Source organism: Arachis ipaensis, chromosome B9, assembly GCF_059453495.1.
Source record: "Arachis ipaensis isolate K30076 ecotype BB chromosome B9, ASM5945349v1, whole genome shotgun sequence".
NCBI classification, from domain to species: domain Eukaryota; kingdom Viridiplantae; phylum Streptophyta; class Magnoliopsida; order Fabales; family Fabaceae; genus Arachis; species Arachis ipaensis.
In genome coordinates, this window is record NC_142444.1 from 141421929 (window position 1) to 141445500 (window position 23572).

Consider the following 23572-nt stretch of genomic DNA (forward strand, 5'->3'; position numbering starts at 1 on the left):
CTTGTTCAGAACAATTGTTCATTCGGAGGAGGTGTCCAAGAAGACCCCAATTAACATCTAACCACCTTCCTGAGGATATGTGATACCGTGAAGTCTGATGGTGTTCATCCTGACACCTATAGACTACTTCTGTTCCCTTTCTCACTCAAGGACAAGGCATCTAAATGGCTGGAATCCTTCCCAAAGGAGAGTTTAGCAACCTGGGAAGATGTGGTGAACAAATTCTTGGCAAGATTCTATCCTCCTCAACGGATCAACAGGCTGAGAGCTGAGGTGCAAACATTCAGGCAGCAGGATGGTGAGACTCTATATGAAGCATGGGAGAGGTTTAAGGATCTGACAAGAAGGTGTCCACCAGATATGTTCAATGAATGGGTGCAACTACACATTTTCTATGAAGGCCTCTCTTATGAATCAAAGAAGGCAGTAGACCATTCATCCAGGGGATCTCTAAACAAGAAGAAGACCATTGAAGAAGCCATAGATGTCATTGAGATTGTAGCGGAGAATGACTACTTCTATGCTTCTGAAAGAGGCAACACTAGAGGAGTGATGGAGCTAAACAATGTGAATGCACTGCTGGCCCAAAACAAGCTTATTACCAAGCAGCTGGCTGACCTCACCAAGAAGATGGAGAGGAATCAACTGGCAGCAATCACCACCTCATCAGCAACCCAAAAGGGAGTGAATGCTGAGGCAGAGGAGGAGCAAGAACAAGCCAACTACATTGAAAACTCACCCAGGCAGACCCATGATCCTTACTCTAAAACGTACAACCCTGGTTAGAGGAATCACCCAAACTTTGGGTGGAGAAATCAACAAGATCAAAGCCAAGATCAGAGACGTCACAACCCCAACAACCATACAGCTCACCAACATTCCACACAGAGATCATATCAACACCACCTTAACAACACCTCTCCACATCCATACCAAAACCAACATGACCCAACTCACCCATCCACTCTCAACTCACCATCATCTGAAGATAGACTCTCCAAAATTGAGACTCTGCTTGAGGGCATATGTAAAGAGATTCAAGACAGTAAGGCATTTCGAGAAGAAGTGCAGTCCAATATGCAGAATCAAGATGCTGCCATCAAGAAACTTGAGACACAAATTGGCTACCTATTCAAGAGAATTTCCAGCCACAACCCTCGCAGCGATGCAGACTCAAACCAAAGGGAGGAGTGTTAGGCTATAACCCTCAGAAGTGGAAAAGAATTGAAGGAGACTCCCAAGCAACCCCAAGAGAAAGATTCAGTTGGAAAGAAGGAGGAACAAGATGAAGTTCAAATCCCCACCTCCAACTCACGTCAAAAGGAAGGAGAGCTGAAGCCATATGTTCCGAAAGTACCATATCCTCAACAACTGAAGAAGAAGGGGGATGACAGCCAGTTCTCTAGATTTTTGGAAATCTTCAAGAAATTACAGATTAACATACCCTTTGCTGAAGCAATAGAGCAAATGCCACTTTATGCCAAGTTCTTGAAGGAATTGATGACTAAGAAGAGAAGTTGGAAGAGCAACGAGACTGTGATACTAACCGAAGAATGTAGTGCTATCATTCAGCATAAACTACCCCAGAAATTGAAGGATCCTGGGAGCTTCCAGATCCCTTGTATTATAGGGGAGATCACAGTGGAGAAAGCTCTATGTGACTTAGGAGCCAGCATAAATCTGATGTCAGTAGCTATGATGAGAAAAATGAAGATCGAGGAGGCTAAGCCAACAAAAATGGCCCTACAACTGGCAGACCGATCGTTCAAGTTCCCTCATGGTATAGTGGAAGATTTGCTGGTGAAGGTAGGGGATTTCATTTTCCCAGCAGACTTTGTGGTGTTGGACATGCAGGAGGAAGCCAAGGCCTCCACCATCCTGGGAAGACCGTTCTTAGCTACTGCTGGAGCTATCATTGATGTCCAAAAAGGTGATCTCACCTTGAGATTACACAATGAAAAGATGACATTCAATGTGTTCAAGGCCATGAGTTACCCACCAGAACAATGGGGAGAATGTATGAGGTTGGACTCACTGGAAGATGCAATGCAGGAGAGTTTTGAAGAAGAAGAACCTGAAGGGTTAATAGAGGAGGGATCAACGGCTAGTGAAGAGGTTGCAACAGCAGAGATTCATATACGAGGTGCACCAAAGGAAGAGAATGAAAAGTTAGAAGCACCCAAATTTGAACTCAAAGCACTGCCACCCACTCTCAAATATGCATACTTAGGAGAGAATGAAAGCTACCCAGTGATCATAAACTCATCCCTTAGCCAAGATCAAGAGGATGAATTACTCCAAGTGTTGCGAAAGCATAAGGATGCCATTGGATGGACCCTCGTTGACTTGAAAGGAATCAGTTCGGCCATATACATGCATAAGATACTGTTGGAAGATGATGCCAAACCATCCATTCAATCCCAAAGGAGGCTGAACCCAATCATGAAGGAAGTGGTACAGAAAGAAGTTATGAAGTTATGGCAGGGAGGGGTAATCTACCCGATCTTAGACAGCCCCTGGGTCAGCCCCGTGCATGTCGTGCCCAAAAAAGGAGGGATCACTGTAGTCCACAATGAGAAGAACGAACTAATTCCTACAAGGACCGTCACAGGATGGCGGATGTGCATAGACTACCAGAAACTCAATGAGGCTACACGAATGGATCATTTCTCCCTCCCATTCATGGATCAGATGTTGGAAAGACTCGCAGGACACACATATTATTGTTTTCTCGACGGTTATTCAGGATATAACTAAATAGTGGTTGATCCCAGAGACCAAGAGAAAACCTCATTCACTTGCCCATATGGAGTGTTTGCCTACAGGCGCATGCCATTTGGGCTATGTAATGCACCGGCAACTTTTCAACGCTGCATGCTTTCTATCTTCTCAGATATGATAGAGAAATTCATTGAAGTTTTTATGGATGATTTCTCGGTATTCGGAGATTCCTTTCCTAGCTGCCTGAATCACCTAGCCTTGGTATTGAAAAGGTGCCAAGAGACCAATATGGTCTTGAACTGGGAGAAATGTCACTTTATGGTGACAGGAGGAACAGTCCTTGACCATAAGGTTTCTAACCAAGGCATTGAGGTGGACAGAGCTAAAGTGGAACTTATTGAAAAACTTCCTCCACCTAGTGATGTCAAGGCAATTAGAAGCTTTTTAGGGCATGCTGGCTTTTACAGAAGATTTATTAAAGATTTTTCAAAGATAGCCAAGCCCTTGAGCAATCTCCTTGTATCTGATACACCATTTATCTTTGATGAAACATGCATGCAAGCATTTGAGAATTTGAAAAAAAGATTGTCCTCTGCCCCTATCATTTCCCCACCTGATTGGAACTTACCCTTTGAATTGATGTGTGATGCATCTGACTTTGCAGTTGGGGCCGTGTTAGGATAGAGGAAAGATAACTTAGTCCATGTGATATACTATGCTAGCAAAGTCCTCAATGAAACTCAAAGAAATTATACCACTACTGAAAAGGAGTTGCTAGCAATAGTTTTTGCATTTGACAAGTTTAGATCATACCTCATTGGTGCTAAAGTGATTGTTTTCACAGATCACACAGCACTTAAATATTTATTTTCCAAGCAAGAATCAAAACCAAGACTAATAAGACGGATTTTATTGTTACAGGAATTCAATATTGAAATCAGAGACAAGAAGGGAGTAGAGAACAAAGTAGTGGATCACCTATCCAGAATCCCTCATGATGAAGGTAGAACACATGATACTAGTGTAAATGAGCTCTTCCCTGATGAGCAGTTGATGACAGTTCACAAAGCACCATGGTTCGCAGACATTGCCAACTTCAAGGCAACTGGGGCCTTACCTCCAGAGATCAATAAACATCAAAAAAGGAAGCTCATAAATGATGCAAAATATTTTGTCTGGGATGAGCCATATCTCTTCAAGAAATGTTTAGATGGAATCCTAAGAAGATGTGTCTCAGAAGAAGAGGGACGGGAGGTCCTGTGGAATTGCCACGGCTCATGCTATGGAGGCCATTTTGGAGGGGACAAAACTGCAGCAAAGGTGTTACAAAGCGGATTCTTTTGGCCCACCCTTTTCAAGGATGCTAAAGAACTAGTAAAGAGCTAGAATGAATGCCAAAGATCTGGAAACTTGCCCAAAAGAAATGAGATGCTACAAAATTTTATTTTGGAACTAGAACTGTTTGATGTGTGGGGAATCGATTTCATGGGACCATTCCCAACCTCATATTCAAACAAGTACATCTTGGTAGCAGTGGATTACGTTTCCAAGTGGGTAGAGGCTATTGCAACTCCAACGAATGATAACAAGGTGGTCATGAACTTCCTTAGGAAGAATATCTTTAGCCGGTTTGGAGTCCCACGAGCACTCATCAGTGATGGAGGGAGCCATTTTGTAACAGACCACTAGAAGCTCTTCTCCTACGATACGGGATAAAACACAAGGTGGCCACTCCTTACCATCCTCAAACAAGTGGGCAAACTGAGATATCCAACAGAGAGCTAAAAAGGATTCTGGAAAAGACTGTGGGTGCATCAAGAAAGGATTGGTCGAAGAAGCTAGATGATGCTCTTTGGGCATACAGAACAGCATTCAAAACTCCACTTGGAATGTCCTCATATCAACTGATGTATGGAAAAGCTTGTCATTTACCACTGGAGCTGGAACACAAAGCTCTCTGGGCTCTCAAGATACTAAATTTTGACAGCATTGCTGCTGGTGCAAAGAGGATCTTGCAGCTGCAAGAGATGGAGGAATTTAGATCTCAAGCCTATGAAAATGCCAAGATTTATAAAGAAAAGGCGAAGAGAAGATATGACCTGCATCTGACACCAAGGAGTTTCGAAAAGGGGCAGCAAGTACTCCTTTACAACTCCAAATTGAGACTGTTCCCTGGCAAACTCAAATCAAGGTGGTCAAGACCCTTTCTTGTCACAAAAGTCTCGCCATATGGGCACATAGAAATCATGGATAAAAGTTCGGAAAGGACTTTCACTGTGAACGGACAAAGGCTCAAACACTATATGGGCAACATGGGGGAAAACCCCAAAGTGAAGTATCATCTCAAGTAATGAAGGAATCGTCGAGCTAGCGACGCTAAAAGAGCGCTTTGTTGGGAGGCAACCCAACCTGAGGTAGTTTCTTTTTCATTGTCATTTCAATAAAAATCACAAGTTGTTTCCCCTGCATTGCGAGGAGCTAAGTTTGGTGTTCCACACCAAGACAAAATCCAAGAGTGAAAGTGTAGTTTTAAGTTTGGTGTTCCACCAAAGATATTAGTTATAATCACACTACACTCCAATGACAAATTGTTAGCTCCAACCAATCAGGGGACTACTTGGCAGTAGTTCAGTCTGAAGTTAATGGTTATTTTGTTAATAACAACATATGAGGCTCTCTGCAAGTATGCAATTTGTTGTACTAGGCAAAGAACTAAGTTTGGTGTTCACACACAAAATTAAGTTCAGAAAATTCGCAAGCATACATGCAAGCTAACTATGTCTCAAGTGCTTTGGAAACAAGCAACTTCCAATGACTTTGCAGGCACCTTCTGAGGAAATGGTGCACCATCATCCAAGGAAGTGAAGGAGCAAAAACTATGGATGAGGACAACAAGGGGACAGCAAGAAACCATCACCCGAAGGTTATGTTGTTACTTAATTCCATATACTTAAAATGCTAAAAATTGGAAGTCCGAAGGAACTTGATTTATGGTTGCTCATTAGTTTAGATGATTAGAGTTTAATGTTTGCTTAATTACTTTTGTCATATGTGTACTGTCCACGATGCCTGTTTTCAATTCCATCCTGCTTATTGTATGCTTGTCTCCTTTTTAACAAAAAGAGAATGTGTGTTATCAAAGACCAGATTGGAGTCCATATTGTGGAGTAAGTTCCTTAGTGTGTGATGTGGTCATAAGTTAGCTAAGTTGGTTCACCAACAAGGGTGGGAAGACAACTATCTGTCCTGAATCATATGCTTGAAACACACCCCATGAGACTAGCTAAATAACAAGATCCTAATAAGAAAAAGGGGAAAAGAACAATAAGAGTTGGAAAAGAAAGAAAAGTTAATAAAGAATAAGGCTAGGCACCAAGGGTTTGAAACTTGAGAGATGTGTCTGTGGTGCTCCTGTACCAAGGATCTGCTTGGATGAATAAGTTTGTAGGAGTGCTTCATCACTTGGTAACTTGGGTTAACTAACCCGGGATTATCAACTGAAAATCCACTATCAAGAGCAACCTTGCTACAGAACATTTAGTAACCCAAAGAGGTGCTGGACACCAAGGTCTCAAGAAAGGAAATAACAAACCATGTGCTTGTGGTGTGTATGTATGGGGGAAAGAGACTTGTGGGAGTAAGTCCTTAGGGGTGTCTTAACACCTAGCACCTTGAACCAACTGGTTCGGGAGTGCTGGCTGAAAGCTTATCTTAAAGAGTCGCCCCCTCACAGTGCACTTAGCCTAAGAACACAAATAAGCCCTGAAAACAAAAAAAAAAAGGATCAATGAATAAGAGTCTCATGGGATGCAATCAAGTGAGTATTCTAGGACCTGATAAAGGTCTGAAAGCCAGTGAAGGAATGAACCTAAGTTGCTATGCATGAAACCACCATAAAACCAAGGATAAGACTTCCACAATAATGACTCATTCCTCTTGGCATTCCATTCATCATTCTCTTGTTCCAGTACTTGCTTAGGGACAAGCAAGCTTTAAGTTTGGTGTTGTGATTCCAGGGCATTTTGGCCAGTTTCACTGACCTTTTCTTTACTGTTTTAGGATAGTTTCATGCATTTTCTTAGGAAATAAGCAAGTTTTGGGTAGAATTTCACTTACATCTTGATTTAAGCATACATTGCGCACTTTACATGATTTCATGAGATTTTTGCATGAATTAGATGACAAATTGGACGATGCATGTCTCATGATATGGATTAGAACTTTGATGCACTTTATTGCTTGATTTCAGGACAAAGGAAGCAAGAAAGAGCCACGTTTGCAGCCACGTTAGTCTAACTAACGTGACCACTAACGTGGAATGGGAGCTAGCTTGCAACGTTAATGAGAAAAGTAATCGCCAATAACGTCCTCGAAAGCCATCATAGCCCACGTTACGAGTCACGTTAACTAAGTTAACGTGAACTCTAACGTGGAAGAAAGAATTAAGGCCAACGTTAGTGACACTCACCTTTGTCACTAACGCTGGACCAAGCTCATATGTGTCTGTGGCATTTATGTATCCGGTGGTAATACTGGAAAACAAAGTACTTAGGATCACGGCCAAGACTCATAAAGTAGCTGTGTTCAAGAATTAACATACTGAACTAGGAGAATCAATAACATTATCTGAATTCTAAGTTCCTATAGATGCCAATCATTCTGAGCTTCAATGGATAAAGTGAGATGCCAAAACTGTTCGGAAGCAAAAAGCTACTAGTCCCGCTCATCTAATTAGAATCTGAGCTTCACTCAAAAACTCTGAGATATTATTCCTTCTTGACTTATTTGTATTCTATTTTATTTGTCTAGTTGCTTGGGGACAAGCAACAGTTTAAGTTTGGTGTTGTGATGAGCGGATATTTTATACGCTTTTTGGGGTTAATTTCATGTAGTTTTTAGTATGTTTTAGTTAGTTTTGAGTATATTTTCATTAGTTTCTAGGAGAAATTCATATTTCTAGACTTTACTATGAGTTTGTATATTTTTCTATAATTTCAGGTATTTTCTGGCTGAAATTGAGGGAGCTGAGCAAAAATCTGATTCAGGCTGAAAAAGGACTGCTGATGCTGTTGGATTCTAACCTCTCTGCACTCGGAATGAATTTTCTAGAGCTACAGAAGTCCAATTGGTGCGCTCTCAATTGCGTTAAAAAGTAGACATCCAGGGCTTTCCAGCAATATATAATAGTTCATACTTTGCTCAAGGATAGACGACGTAAACTAGCGTTCAACGCCAGTTCCATGTTGCAGTCTGGCGTTAAACGCCAGAAACAGGTTACAAGTTGGAGTTAAACGCCAGAAACAGGTTACAACCTGGTGTTTAACTCCATAAATAGCCCAGGCACGTGAAAAGCTCAAGTTTCAGCCCCAGCATACACCAAGTGGACCCCAGAAGTGGATTTCTGTACTATCTATCTTAGTTCACTCATTTTCTGTAAACCTAGGTTACTAGTTTAGTATTTAAACAACTTTTAGAGATTTATTTTGTACCTGATGACATTTTAGATCTGAACTTTGTACTCTTTGATGGAATGAGTCTCTAAACTCCATTGTTGGGGGTGAGGAGCTCTGCTGTGTCCTGATGGATTAATGCAATTATTTCTGTTTTCTATTCAAACACGCTTGTTTCTATCTAAGATGTTCATTCGCACTTCAATATGATGAATGTGATGATCCGTGACACTCATCACCATTCTCAACCTATGAACGCGTGCCTGACAACCACCTCTGTTCTATATTAGATTGGATGAGTATCTCTTGGATTCTTTAATCGGAGTCTTCGTGGTATAAGCTAGAATCCATTGGCAGCATTCTTGAGAATCCGGAAAGTCTAAACCTTGTCTGTGGTATTCTGAGTAGGATTCAGGGATTGAATGACTGTGATGAGCTTCAAACTTGCGAGTGTTGGGCGTAGTGACAGACGCAAAAGGATTCATGGATCCTATTCCAGCATGAGTGGGAACCGACAGATGATTAGCCGTGCGGTGACAGCGCACTGGACCATTTTCACTGAGAGGATGGATGGTAGCCATTGACAACGGTGATCCACCAACACACAGCTTGCCATAGGAGGAACCTTGCGTGCGTGAAGAAGAAGACAGGGAGAAAGCAGAGATTCAGAAGACAAAGCATCTCCAAAACTCCAACATATTCTCCATTACTGCATAACAAGTATTTAATTCATGCTCTTTTATTTTTCGCAATCCAAACTAATAATTATAATTGATATCCTGACTAAGAATTACAAGATAACCATAGATTGCTTCAAGCCAACAATCTCCGTGGGATTCGACCCTTACTCACGTAAGGTACTACTTGGACAACCCAGTGCACTTACTGGTTAGTTGTGCGAATTTGTGAGAAATAGTAATATTAACATTGACATACACAATTTTGTGCACCTCGTGCCATGCCTTCGATACAAAGTGGCATGCCCCATGTAATTGGCCTCCTTCATCCTCTCTGGAAACTCATACCAGCGTGCCACGCCCATGATCTTGCCTTGGTTCCAGTAGCTGGCGTGCCACGCCTCAGCCTTCAAGTGGCACGCCATAGTGGGATGCTTGAGTTGGCGTGCCACGCCTTCGATACCAAGTGGCACGCCCAGTCCTTGCTTTTGGTCTCTTTGTGCATTGGCGTGCCACGCCTGGTTGTTCAAGTGGCACGCCTAAGTGAGATTGAAAGGTTGGCGTGCCACGCCTTCGTCTTCAAGTGGCACGCCCAGTCTTCAATTGCCTTTAGCCTCTTCTTTGGATTATTGTACCAACGTGCCACGCCATGCTGTTCAAGTGGCACGCCCATGCATTTGTGAACTCTTCAAGCTTGGCGTGCCACGCCTGGGTTCTTAAGTGGCACGCTCAAGTGACTTCTTGGAGCTGGCGTGCCACGCCTTCGATACCAAGTAGCACGCCATAGTGGAGGTTCTTCTTGGAATGGTGAGTTGGCGTGCCACGCCCAACTTGGTGTGCCACGCCCCTTTTGTGTCCTCTATTGTTGCTCTCTGGAACTTTGTACTAGCGTGCCACGCCTAGTCCCTGGCGTGCCATGCCCACATGCATGCTTGGACTTCCCCTCTGGAATTTAGTGCTGGCGTGCCACGCCTAGCTCCTGGCATGCCACGCCAGTGCATTTTTGTGGTGTTTGCTCCCAAGTGGCACGCCAGTTTCACACGCCTAGCTTCTTGTTGTCTTCTACCCATTTTTGATGCCCTTTTCACCTAAAATTCAGCACAACTCATCTCAAAGTAGTGTACCATAATATTCATCAAATAATGCATGAATTGTACTGATCAAATGAGATTTATGCTCTTTTATGGTCTTCTTTATGCAAGAAAGAAGGGTAGATGATGCAAGTCATCACAACACCAAACTTAAGCTTTGCTTGTCCCAAGCAAATCAATGTGAGTAAGCTTTTATAACTTGAGGCCTTGGCTTTGAATGATCGCAATACAACTAAGGGTAAAACTAAGTGTTCAACACATGTATGAATGTTTTAATGTCATGAAAAACTCTTAGATCCTTGAGGGTTCTTTCAGGTACAGGCTTTAGGGGTCCTTTCTATTGATTGTCACCTTGAAGTAGCAAGGGTTATTTTGCTTTCTTGACCATGATTCTAAGTGTTTTGTCTCAAGACAACCCTTTAATTAGGCTTTCAATTAGCACTCCCAAACCAGTTGGTTTTAGGGTACTAGGTGTTGAAACACCCCTAAGAATTTACTTGCCCAAGTCTCTTCTTGACACATCTTCACCACAAGCATCTACTAGGATCTTTTAATTCTTTTTAAGCTGTTTAATGTTTCTTTTTCCATCCCAGTAGTTGATGCTCAGAGCCTTGGACCTTTATTGCTTACTATCTCTTGGTTCTATGGATATTTAAGGAACACCCCTTAACCTTCTCTTGTTATACCTTCTAGGACTAGTTGCTCTCCATGACTCATTTTCTTTTTAGTTCATCCAAGGTTCTATACTTGGTTTCTTATTTCTTAGTTTGTTTGATGATCTCTCTTGGCCTTGGTCTCTCTTATTGTTTTTGCACAACTCACAGTAACTCTTATGGAGACAAGCTCTACTTTTATTTATGTTGAAATGAAAACTTAAAATACATGGCATTTTCTTTCTTGTAAACTTAAAAGACTCATAAAGACTTCAAACAGGAATTAAAACTAAGCATAAAACATAAACTATCCTAGCATGATTATTTATTCAAAGAGTAAATCAAACAAAAGCTTAAAACAGGATTTCAGAAATTAGAAATTGTCAACCATGGGACTCAACAACCTTGAGCAGTTTCATCTTCAGTTCATTGGCCCCTTCCCTTTGTCCTTCTTCTTGGAAGGGGAGGAACCACCTTCATTTGGCTTGGAGGAACCTTCTTGTGCTTTGGCATCCTTGGGCTTCCAAAATCCTGCCCTCCTCATATAATTCCTTTCATCCTCCTTATGTTTGGCTAGGATTTCCTCTTGTCTTGCACTTAGCTCCTCCATTCCTTGCATGAAGGTTGGGTATCCTGGGTTTAGAGCGGCCACGGCGTTACACAAGTGATTCAGCTTCGCTTGTGTATTGATGTCATACTGCCTCCTGAATATGGTTCTGGCATCATAGAGATTTCTGAATTTGGCCAAGTTCTTCTGTTGCCATTTGCCTTGTTCTAATATTTTATCTAGTGCACTTTGTACCTCTCCCCAGTCAAATTGCTCTTGCTGTTCCTTCCTCATATGCTCCCAATTCCCTTGGAGTTGCTGAATGTTTTGATTGACTTGGCTCCATTGTTGTTGCTGAGTTTCTTTGAGTTGATTGACATCTTCCCTCAAGTGGTGTAGGTCTCCCTTCATTTGGTGTACATCTCCTTGCAATTGTTCCCAGTTGAATCCCTCTGAAAATTGCTGATATTGGTAGTGTGGTGGTGGTGGTTAAAGTGCCAGGAAGTGAGGTTGCTCTTCTGCCTCTTCCTCTTCTTGTTGTTGTGGTCCATGAGTATGAGCTCTTTGTTCTCTGGCCCTTTGAAGTGGGTTAACAGCCACCACTTTGGCCATCTTCTTGGCAGTTATGAATTTGTCTTGCTTCACAAACACCTCATCAATGATCTTTTCAACTCCAACCTCATCACATAGCCTCTGTATAATGCTGGGGAATGCCAACCTTGTGTTGTCACTGGTGCTTTTCAGCACTTTGTTGATGTTATTGGCAATCATCTCCCCCACGTTGACATTCTCACCTTTCATGATGCTGTATATGAGCACAGCTCTCTCCTTGGTCACCTCTGAAGTGTTGGATGTGGGGATTAGGGACCTCCTCACAAATTCTAGCCACCCTCTAGCTTGGGGGCTCAAATCTCTTCTCCTCAATTGGTTGGGTATCCCATCCTTATCATTTATCCAACGCACATTTAGCACACAAATTTCATTCAGGATCTCATCAAATCCAGGGTCTTGCTGCTTCATTCTTTCTTCATAGCTCCGGGTGGAGCTTGTCCTCTTCACCATTAGCATCCTTTCTATGCTAGAGGGACTATAGTCAATGGACTTCCCCCTTACATAGCTAATGTAGCCATAGTGTTGTCCTGGTTGAGGTACTGCATTAGCATAGAATTCCCTCACCAAGCTCTCTACCACCTTCCTTGGTGGGTTGTATAGAAGTGACCAACCCCCTATTGTTGATCTCAATGTTGATCTCAGGATGCTCATTCCTCCCTAGTTGGAACCCAACTTCTGGAATGATCTCCCTCTCACTCACCCAACCATAGAATTGATTTTTGTTGAATGCGGAGAGGAGCTTGTAGTCATTGAAATAGCTTGAGGATCCAGAGGTTGGTTCCTTGGTTTTTCTTTTCTTTGAGGCTGAGCTTTTTGGTGGTGCCATTAGGTTGAGAGAGTGTGTTTGAGGTTGTGAAAAAAATGGGGGTTGCAAGAAAGAGCAAGCAAAACAAGGTTTTGCTCCAACACCAAACTTAGGACTTGATTGTCCCAATCAAGAAAAAGAAGAAAGAAAGTAGGGGAAGAGAGATAGTAAAAGGTGAAAAGAGAAAGGAAGGTGAAGGGTGTATGTATGCTTTTCACGTGTGATTGGGGTTTTGAAGTGGGAGAGGAGTTGAGGAGGTGAGGCTTTTATAAGGGATGAATGGTGTGGTTCGAAAGGTGGGAAATAAAAATGGTTAAATGTTTTCCCACTTGGGGAGTGGCGCCTAGCGTGGGAAGAGGCGCTAACTCTTATCTCACTGTGCCTTCTGCATGTGTTGAGTTCCAAAGTGCAAGTACACTTTGACTTCCTTGCTTTGTGAGTTGTTTACCATGTGGGCCCCATCTTCTCTCCTGAAATTAAAACTGAAACCCATTAATAATGACAAAAGACCCCTTCACATTTCTTCTCATCAAGAGTAGTTTGGATTGCAAATGATGGGTATCCCTTGGGACACCAAACTTAATCCTTTGGCATCTTAATAAATTGGTTCCATCATTGTGTATTTAATGTGTTCATAAGAATGGAATAACACTAATCTTTTTATTTTCTTTTGATTCCAATTTCTCTGAACTCATTAAGCCACGTTCATATTCTTGCCCAAAACATTAAGTGCTTTCAATTGGGTAACTTGGGCTGCTAGGTGATCCTTGGTGGTGGCCACACCAAACTTAATCTCTAGGCTTACTCTTCAAAATCAAGCTACTAATTGGTTGTAAGCCTAGATTAAGTGGGTGAGTGGCCACACCTAACTTAGCAATTTAGCTAGTTCTCAGCCCAGTTACTCACCAATGGTTATGCCTTCATCAAGTTGCAATTCCAGAATAGAAAGAAATAGAAGAGTGTAAAAAAATATTCTAACTACCAAAGCTAATATCAAACTTTCTAACCTACTATTGCAATCTAATCCTAATATGGTAATGTAACACAAATGTGAGACTGAAAATTAAACTATCTAAAGCAATAGATTTTAAACTACTTCTAAGAAAGGCAATTAAATAAAAAAAGGATAAAGTGTTGGGGTGCCTCCTAACTAGCGCTTCTTTATTGTCATTAGCTTGACATTCCTTCATCTTTAGTTGAGCGTGTAGCTCACTCTCTGCTCCTCTAAGGAGCCTCCCAAGTAGTGTTTGAGTCTATGGCCATTGACAGTAAAAGTTCTCTGAGTCTTATCCTCCATGAGCTCTACATGACCATAGGGAAACACCTTGAGTATGGTGAAAGGTCCTGACCATCGAGACTTAAGTTTCCCAGGGAAGAACTTGAGTCTTGAGTTGTAGAGTAGCACCTTCTGTCCTTCAGTGAACTCCCTTCTTGCTATCTTTTGGTCATGCCACCTTTTTGTGTTCTCTTTGTAGATTTTTGCATTCTCATATGCTTGATTTCTAAACTCCTCCAGCTCATTGAGTTGCATTAATCTCTTTTCTTCAGCAGCTTGCTCATCATAAATTAATATTTTTAGAGCCCAAAATGCTCTATGCTCAAGTTCAACTGGTAAGTGATAGCCTTGCCATATACCAGTTGGTATGGAGACATCCCAATGGGAGTCTTATAGGCTGTTCTGTAGGCCCATAGTGCATCATCTAGGTTCTTAGACCAATCCTTTCTTGAGCTTCCAACAGTTTTTTCAAGGATTCGTTTTACTCTCTGTTGGAAATTTCAGCTTGCCCGTTGGTCTGTGGGTGGTATGGAGTTGGCACTTTGTGCTTGACTCCATATTTGAGAAGGAGTGTCTTGAGTTGTTTGTTGCAGAAGTGTGTCCCTCCATCACTAATAAGAGCTCTGGGAACTCTAAATCTGCTGAAGATGTTCCTTCTCAAGAAGCTTATCACAACTTTATTGTCATTTGTTGCAGTGGCTATGGCTTCTACCCACCTTAAGACATAATCAACAGCCACCAATATGTAGCTATTTGAGTAGGAGGTTGGGAAGGGTCCCATGAAGTCAATCCCCATACATCAAATAGCTCCAGCTCTAGTATGAATTGCTGTGGCATCTCATTTCTCTTGGTTAGATTACCAGCTCTTTGGCATTCATCACACCTTGACATCATTTCCTTGGCATCCTTAAACATTGTTGGCCAGTAAATCCGGATTGAAGCACTTTTTCTGCTGTTCTTTCTCCCCTGAAGTGACCTCCATATGCGGATCCATGGCACTGCCATAACACTTCCTGCCCTTCTTCATGGGATATACACCTTCTTAGGATTCCATCAGCACACTTTTTTGAACAAATAGGTCTCATCCCAGATGTAGTGTTTGGCATCCTTGATTAGCTTCCTCCTCATGTGCTTATTGATGTTAGTTGGTAGTTCCCCAATAGCCTTGAAGTTAGCTATGTCTGCAAACCAAGGGGCTACTCGAATCATCATTAATTGTTCATCAGGAAAGCTTTCATTTGCTGCTACTTGATGCATTTCTTCTTCTTGTGGGATCCTTGAGAGGTGGTCAGCTACCTTGTTCTCTGCTCTGCTCCTATCTTTAATCTCAATATCAAATTCTTGGAGCAGCAGAATCCATCTTATTAGTCTGGGCTTAGATTCTTGTTTGGTAAGCAAGTATTTGAGTGCTGCATGATCAGTGAATACAATTACTTTTGAGCAATAAGATATGATCTAAACTTATCAAAAGCAAAAACTATGGCTAAAAGTTCTTTCTCCGTGGTGGTATAGTTCCTTTGATTCTCATTAAGGACCTTGCTAGCATAGTAAATAACATGTACTAGCTTGTCTTTCCTCTGTCATAGAACAGCACCAACAGCATAATCAGATGCATCACACATTAGTTCAAAGGGAAGATCCCAGCTTGGTGGTGCTATAATAGGTGCAGAGGAGAGCTTCTTAAGTTCATCAAAGGCTACCATGCACTTTCTATCAAAAACAAAGGGAGTATTTGAGACAAGTAGGTTGCTAAGGGGTTTTGCAATCTTTGAAAAATCTTTGATAAACCTCCTATAGAACCCATCGTGTCCCAAAAAACTTCTGATTGCTTTGACATTGCAAGGTGGAGGTAATTTTTCAATTACTTCCACTTTTGCCTTGTCCACTTCTATGCCATCTTTTGAAATCTTGTGACCAAGAACCACCCCTTCAGTTACCATAAAATGGCACTTCTCCCAGTTTAAAACCAGGTTAGTTTCTTGACATCTTTTTAGCACAAGAGCAAGATGGCATAGGCAATCAAAATATGAGTTCCCAAACACAGAAAAGTTATCCATGAATACTTCTATGAACTTCTCAATCATGTCTGAAAAAATGGAGAGCATGCACCTTTGAAATGTTGCAGGTGCATTGCACAATCCAAAGGGCATTATCCTATAAGCAAAGACACCATATGGACAAGTAAATGAAGTTTTTTCCTGATCGTTGGGGTCTACAACAATTGATTGTAGCTTGAATACCCATCTAGGAAGCAATAATACTCATGTCCTGCCAATCTTTCAAGCATCTGGTCCATGAAAGGTAGGGGAAAGTGATCCTTCTGGGTGGCTTCATTAAGTTTCCGGTAGTCAATGCACATACGCCATCCGGTCACTGTCCTTGTGGGTATCAATTCATTCTTCTCATTTGCCACAATAGTGATCCCTCCCTTCTTAAGGACTACTTGCACCGGGCTTACCCAAGGGCTATCTGAGATGGGGTAGATCACCCCTACTTGCCACAATTTCAACACTTCTTTCTGAACCATTTCATTCATAGTTGGGTTCAGCCTCCTTTGTTGTTGTCTTAAAGGTTTAGCATCTTCTTCTTCAAGTAAGATTTTATGCATACACATTGAAGGACTGATCCCTTTTAAATATGCAAGTGTCCAGCCTATGGCATCCTTGTGTTGTCTCAACACTTGGATAAGCTCCTCGTCTTGTTCTTTGCTCAGACTTGAATTTATGATTACTGGGTGAGTATTGTTGGCACCCAGATATGCATCTTTCAAGTTGGGTGGTAAGGTTTTCAGCTCTAATTTTGGTGCCTCTGCATCTTTGTTATCTGTAGTGATTGACATGATTGAATTTCTCATGGTTGCTTTTGGTTGTTCTCCATCTCGTGCTTGTTCCAGCTCAATGGTTCCTCCACATTATTCTTCTTCCAAGACTCCTTGAACTATTTGTTCCATGGTGTCTACTAGCATGCATTCTCCTATGGATTCTTTGGGGTAAATCATTGCTTTAAAGACGTTGAAGACCATTTTCTCTTCATGCAATCTCAAGACTAGTTCCCCTTTTTGCATATCAATGATGGCTCCAGCAGTAGCTAGAAATGGTCTTCCTAGGATAATTGACGTGTTGGCCTCTTCTTCCATGTCCAGCACAACGAAATCAGCAGGGAAAATGAATTCTTCCACTTTCACTAGCAAGTCTTCCACCACCCCATGTGGAAACTTAAATGTTCTGTCAGCCAATTAGAGTGCCATTCTTGTTGGCTTGGCTTCCTCAATCTTCATCCTTCTCATCATGGTTATGGACATGAGATTTATACTAGCTTCCAAGTCACACAAAGCTTTCTCAATAGTGATATCCCCTATGATGCAGGGGATTCGAAAACTCCCTGGGTCTTTCAACTTTTGAGGCAGCTTCTTCTGTATGATGGTGCTGCATTCCTCGGTCACTACTATGGTCTCTTTTGCCTCCCAGTTCCTCTTTCTTGTTATAAGCTCCTTCAAAAATTTGGCATAGAGTGGCATTTGTTCTAATGCCTCAGCAAATGGTATGTTGATTTGGAGCTTCTTAAAGATCTCTAGGAACTTAGAGAATTGGCCATCCTTGCCACCTTTTACCAGTCTTTGTGGGTATGGTGCTTTTGGCACATAAGGCTTCAAGACTGGTTTTGGTTGAGGTGGAGCAGGGATCTCTTCTTCATCCTTATTCCCATGCTTTTCTGCAACTTCTTCATGGTTGTCTTTGCTTGGAGTTCCTTCCTCCACAACCTTCCCACTTCTTAGTGTAATGGCCTTGCATTCCCCTCTTGGGTTAGCCATGGTATCACTGAGAAATGTGTGTGTGGGAAGTGGGGTTTGCTTGGATAAAATCCCCATTTGTGCTTCCAACTTTGAGATTGCTGCACCTTGATTTTTCAGATTTAACCTATATTCCTCTTGATTAGCGTCTATCCTTCTTTTAGTTTGTGCTTGTTTGTCCATGAGGGTGGAGACTGCCCCTGTAATCTGTGATGACAGTTGTGCTATTGCAGCCTCCATCCTCTCAAAGTTGCTCTTAATTTCACATGGTTGCATAGTTGAGGGTGGTGTGTCTTGGTTGAGGTTGTGTGAGTTATGGTAAGGTCTATAGTTCCCTGTTTGATGGTTGGGGTTGTGGGTGGAATGCTGATTTGATGGATAAGGTCTGTTGTGGTCCTGGTTGTGGTTTTGTTGGTTTTTCCACCCAAAATTTAGGTGGTTCTTCCAAACTGGGTTGTATGTCTTAGAGTGTGGGTCATATGGTGGTCTGGATGAATTGTTCACATAATTACCTTGTTCCCAGTCACCTTCAGATTCTGGTGCATTCCCTTCTTGTTGAGAAGTTTGGTCTTGAATGATTGAGGCTTGATTGGCTTCCATCCTCTTGGTTAAAGCTGCTATTTGAGCTGCAATTGCCTTGTTTTGAGCTAACAAAGCATCTACAGAGTTAAGTTCTAGCACTCCTTTCTTTTGAGTCTTTTCTGAAGTATAGAAATACTCATTTTCAGCTACAGTCTCAATGACATCTATGGCTTCTTCAATGGTTTTCTTCTTGTTGAGTGAGCCTCCTGAAGAATGATCCACGGCCTTCTTTGATTCATAGGATAGCCCCTCATAAAAGATATGTAGTTGTACCCACTCATTGCATATTTCTGGTGGGCATCTTCTTGTCAGATCTTTGAATCTCTCCCATGCCTCATAGAGTGTTTCTCCATCTTGTTGTCTGAAGGTTTGCACCTCAGCTCTCAGCCTGTTGATTCTTTGTGGAGGGTAAAATCTTGCAAGGAATCTGTTCACGACCTCCTCCCATGTAGTTAGGCTCTCCTTGGGGAATGATTCCAACCACTTTGCTACCTTATCTCTGAGTGAGAAAGGGAACAAGAGTAATTTGTAGATGTCAGGGTGTACCCCGTTGGACTTTACAGTATCACATATCCTCAAGAATATGTTGAGATGTTGATTAGGGTCTTCTTGGGCACTTCCTCCATATGAGCAATTATTCTAAACAAGTGTGATGAGCTGAGGCTTCAGCTCAAAATTATTGGCATGAATTGTTGGCTTTAGGATGCTGCTGCCACAATTTCCTGGGTTTGGGTTGATGTAGGAGCCTAAGACTCTCCTTTCTTGCCCAGCATTGCCAGCTTCCTCTTCAACATGGTTTGTGCTTCTTCTTCCATGGTGGTTTCTAGATTTTCCTCCACTAGTTCCTCTCCAATTATGCCTTTGCCTCTTGCTTCCCTCCTTCGCCTAAGGAGGGTCCTCTCAATTTCACTATCAAAAGGAGATGAAGTCTCTCCTCTTCTACCTGTCATACAATTGGCAAATAACCAGCAGGGAAGAAGTGCAGTAGGGAAAACCTTGTTGAGATTAGTGGTTAGCTTTGTTGATGCAATTAATCGAACAGTTAGAAGAGTGGAAATATGGATGATGAATAAAAATAATCAAAGAAGAAAGAAATAGAACTCAGATTAGAAATAAAAAATAAAAGGTGCTAAATAAAAGAAAATAAAATAACAAGGAATTTAAATTTCTTAATCTAGCTCTCCAATTAATTTAATCACTGTCAAATTTAAGCCAATCCCCGGCAACGACGCCATAAAACTTAATGAGTCCAATTCACACCCCAATCAAAAATTGGTGAATTAGTTCTTTTGGCAAGCGCACTAAAATTATCGTCAAGTAATAACCCACAGTGGAGTGGGATCGTATCCACAGAGATTGGCAAATTCGAGCAGTTTTAATTAATTGATGAATTAGTCAAGTGGATCAATAAGATTGTGAAGTGCAGAATTGTAAATGACATAAATGTAATTGGATCGAATATAAAGAAAAGCAATAAAGTGCAGAAATGAAAATGGCAGAATGTAAAGTGCAGAATCGTAAATGACTTGAATGTAAATGGGAATGGGGAATTGCTGAATGTAAAATTAAGTTATAAAGAAAGGGATAGATAAGAATGGGGAAATTCATTGAGATCAGGAGATGTTGCCTCTTTGGATCAACTCTAGCTTATATCCTCTTCAATCATGCAACTCATTGACCTCTTGGCAATCATGATTGATTGAGCCCCAATCCCTTGGTGACTCAATCTCTGAGATCTTGATCAATAGCCAATTCCTTGGTCTAATTGCTCATGAAGAGAGATATGCTTGGTCCCTGATTATACCACACACCATCATAAGTCCAAGTAGAGGGAGGATTATATGTCACATATCCAAATACCAAAACCCAAATTCTACTCAAGTGTGAGAAGGGATTTCAAGCATGGTTTCATGTTTCCTTTCCCAAGGTTCCCATGAAACCCATTTTGCATTCAATCTCTTTTCCAAGATGATTGAACACTAATCATTAAGAACGAAATTTCTTCTAGCAAATCAAAGAGAAGATGAAGAGAAGAAGAATTTCACTATTATCAATCCATCAAGTACAACAGAGCTCCCTCTCTCAATGAGAGGGAAGTTAGCTACTCATAGCTCAAGGAAAAGTACTCAAAAGTGAAGTGTAAAAGTGGATCTAAAACTAACTGCTTAACCCCCTTCTTCAGTACTCCTTGTGGGTATTTATACTACTACTAGTAAAATAAAAGAATTTCAAAAGTGAAAAAGGAAAATTACATTTTGGAGGGAAAAGAAGCTCAATAAGTGTGACTTTCTAGCTAGCGTGTGATTGGCGCTCTAGTGGCGTGTCACGTGCTCTTCAATTTTAGCTTGGCGTGCCACACCCAGCCCTTCAAGTGGCATGCTCATCTTCACTAACAACCTTGGCGTGCCACGCCTTTGAGCTCAAGTGGCACGCCCTAGTCTTTTTCTATTTCTCTTTGCCTCTGGAAACTTGAACTAGCATGGCACGCCCAGGGTCTGGCGTGCCACGCCCCTTTGTGAGTGAGTGGTTCCTCTATTTGGCATGCCACACCACGAACTCAAGTGGCACGCCCCAATGCTTCTTTGCTCTCTGAATAACACTGGCGTGCCACGCCTGGGATTCAAGTGGCACGCCTAAGTGAAGAATAGTGAGTGGCGTGCCACGCCTTCGATACCAAGTGGCACGCCCCATGTAATTGGCCTCCTTCATCCTCTTTGGAAACTCATACCAGCGTGCCACGCCTAAAGGCTGGCGTGCCACGCTCATGATCTTGCCTTGGTTCTAGTAGCTGGCGTGCCACGCCTCAGCCTTCAAGTGGCATGCCATATTGGGATGCTTGAGTTGGCGTGCCACGCCTTCGATACCAAGTGGCACGCCCAGTCCTTGCTTTTGGTCTCTTGGTGCATTGGCATGCCACGCCTGGTTGTTCAAGTGGCACGCCTAAGTGAGATTGAAAGGTTGGCGTGCCACGCCTTCGTCTTCAAGTGGCACGCCCAGTCTTCAATTGCCTTCATCCCCTTCTCTGGATTATTGTACCAACGTGCCACGCCATGCTGTTCAAGTGGCACGCCCATGCATTTGTGAACTCTTCAAGCTTGGCGTGCCACGCCTGGGTTCTTAAGTGGCACGCCATAGTGGAGGTTCTTCTTGGAATGGTGAGTTGGCGTGCCACGCCGAACCTGGCGTGCCACGCCCCTTTTGTGTCCTCTATTGTTGCTCTCTGGAACTTTGTACTAGCGTGCCACGCCTAGTCCCTGGCGTGCCATGACCACATGCTTGCTTGGACTTTTCCTCTGGAATTTAGTGCTGGCATGCCATGCCTAGCTCATGGCGTGCCACGCCAATGCATTTTTGTGGCGTTTGCTCCCAAGTTGCACGCCAATTTCACACGCCTAGCTTCTTGTCATCTTCTACCCATTTTTGATGCCTTTTTCACCTGAAATTTAGCACAACTCATCTCAAAGTAGTGTACCATAATATTCATCAAATAATGCATGAATTGTACTGATCAAATGAGATTTATGCTCTTTTATGATCTTCTTTATGCAAGAAAGAAGGGTAGATGATGCAAGTCATCAGATTCCAAGTGAGTTCCACCCCATTTTTGAGTGGGTTAAGGTAAAGAAGCTTTTACCCCTTTGGATTTTCCAATTGTATGAACCCTAAGTTGATATATGTGTGAAATTGGTAATACTAAAGTTGTTGGGTGATTTGGTACACTTTTTGGGAGCTTGGATTGATGTTGGAGCTGTTGATTGAGGCTTGGTTGGTGTTCAACGAGCTTGGTTTGGCCAAAAAGGAAAGGAAATCAAGGGTTTGGAAACCGTCGTCATTAAGGTACGAGTTTGAGTTTCAAGTAAGCATTATGTAGAGTTATATGAATGTTTAGGTTAATTGACCCTAGGATAGGTGTGGAATGAATTTGGTGGTTGATATGGTTAGTGTTCATACCCTGACCCGAGCTATAGGGTCAGGTCGGCAAAAGACAAAGGGGCCAACCTCGAGGAAGGCCCTTTCAGCTTCATCGACATCTTCTTAAGAGACCGGAGGGCCATCAGGAGGCCCAAAGATGCCCAATACCATAAGGTCACTGCCCACTAGAAGGAGATTACCAAAAGATATGATCTTACCAACAAAAGATACAAGATAAGATAAGGATCTTCCCCCAAGGAAGACCACCAGGTACCGCTATAAATACACTGGAGCTCCCAGGTATAATCCATACACCAATTCTACAAAAAACCTGTCTGAAGCCCATACTAACTTAAGCATCGGAGTCTCTTGCAGGTACCACCACTCAACCCCCCACGAGGAGCTCGGATAAGCGGTACCTCAACATCAATAGATCGGAGACCAACACTCGGAGGAGACCTGAAACTCATGACAGGTCCAAACTCAAGGTTTCAGGTAACCCACAAAACATTGGCGCCATTGTTGGGGAACCTGGAAGTCACCCAACGAGCATGGCGAACAACCCACCTCATAACGAACACACAACATTTGGACTAGAAGACAGGACACAGACAGAAGACCAAGACGTCACGCTTCCCCCTTCACCGTCGCCTAAGGTGACAGGCCATCTTGAAGGAGAAAAACACCCCCAACCTCGGAGATAATAAGCACAGTCCACGAACAACAGAACCGCCTCAAACAGCTCGAACGAGAGGCCGAACGCTAACGGGAGGCCGAACAAGATCTTAGAAGGGAAGTAAGATGTCGTCGAGAGCTAGAGGAAAAACTCCAAAAGCTCGAGGCCGACCTCCGAACCCGTACTGTGCGAACTGACCGCGAGACCAGCCTCCCCAAAGAACAAGACCCATTCACAGAAGAGATCATGAAAGCGAAAGTCCCAAAGGACTTCAAGCCTCCCGACATGGATCTCTACGATGGGACGTCCGACCCGATCCACCATATTAGCAATTTTAGGAGCCAGATGTACTTTACTGAGGCCTCTGATGCAACTCGCTGTAAAGCATTCCCAACCACCCTCACCAAGACAGCCATAAAGTGGTTCGACAGCCTACCCCCAAGGTCAATTACCAGCTTCGACAACCTCGCTAAAAAATTCTTGGCCAGGTTTTCTATTCAAAAGGATAAAACCAAGCATGCCCCAAGTCTACTAAGAATCAAGTAGAAAGACTGGGAATGCCTGCGATAATACATGGAGAGATTCAATAAAGCATTCCTAGAGATACAAAATCGCCCTACCGAGGCAGCCATTATGGGAATGATCAATGGCCTAAGAGAAGGGCCATTCAGTCAGTCCATATCTAAAAGACACCCCACTTCCTTGAACGAAGTGCAGGAGCAAGCCGAGAAGTACATTAATATGGAAGAAAACTCCCGATTAGGAGAGACCTCCAAAGCC

At 42.5% G+C, this 23572-nt stretch overlaps 1 non-coding gene across 1 annotated transcript; it reads right to left on the bottom strand.

Moving 5' to 3' along the window:
* Positions 1-258: 258 nt before the first annotated feature.
* On the bottom strand, positions 259-365 carry LOC148546592 (small nucleolar RNA R71). The gene has a single exon (XR_015901114.1). It is a non-coding gene; the product is annotated as a small nucleolar RNA R71 (small nucleolar RNA).
* Between the last annotated feature and the right edge of the window lie 23207 nt (positions 366-23572).